This window comes from Bubalus bubalis, chromosome 5 (genome assembly GCF_019923935.1).
Source record: "Bubalus bubalis isolate 160015118507 breed Murrah chromosome 5, NDDB_SH_1, whole genome shotgun sequence".
Taxonomy (NCBI): Eukaryota; Metazoa; Chordata; class Mammalia; order Artiodactyla; family Bovidae; genus Bubalus; species Bubalus bubalis.
In genome coordinates, this window is record NC_059161.1 from 130,892,459 (window position 1) to 130,892,800 (window position 342).

Below are 342 nucleotides of genomic sequence, written 5' to 3' on the forward strand. Positions count from 1 at the left end.
TTTTTTCTGAGTCCTCTGCTCTTTTGCTGGTTGGGGGAGGGGGAGGAGTCTGAGTCCTGGGGAGGGGGTGGAGTAGGTGGGAAGAGGGGGCAGGGAGACCCTGGGGGGCACCTCCTCTGGGCCCTCACGGTGACGGGGTGTGGGGAGAACCGCCGGACGGCTTGCTGCCCTCAGCAGCGGGGGGGGGTGTACGGGGCCATCTCAAGGCCCAGCTCCTCAGAGTTCAGAGGTGGGCAAGGTCCTGGGGGCTTTTGCAGGAGCCCACTGACAAGGAGCAAAGAGGCTTCGCTGTTGGCCAACCCCAGGGAACTCTCCCAACCTTGGGGCACAGGGCTTGGGGGG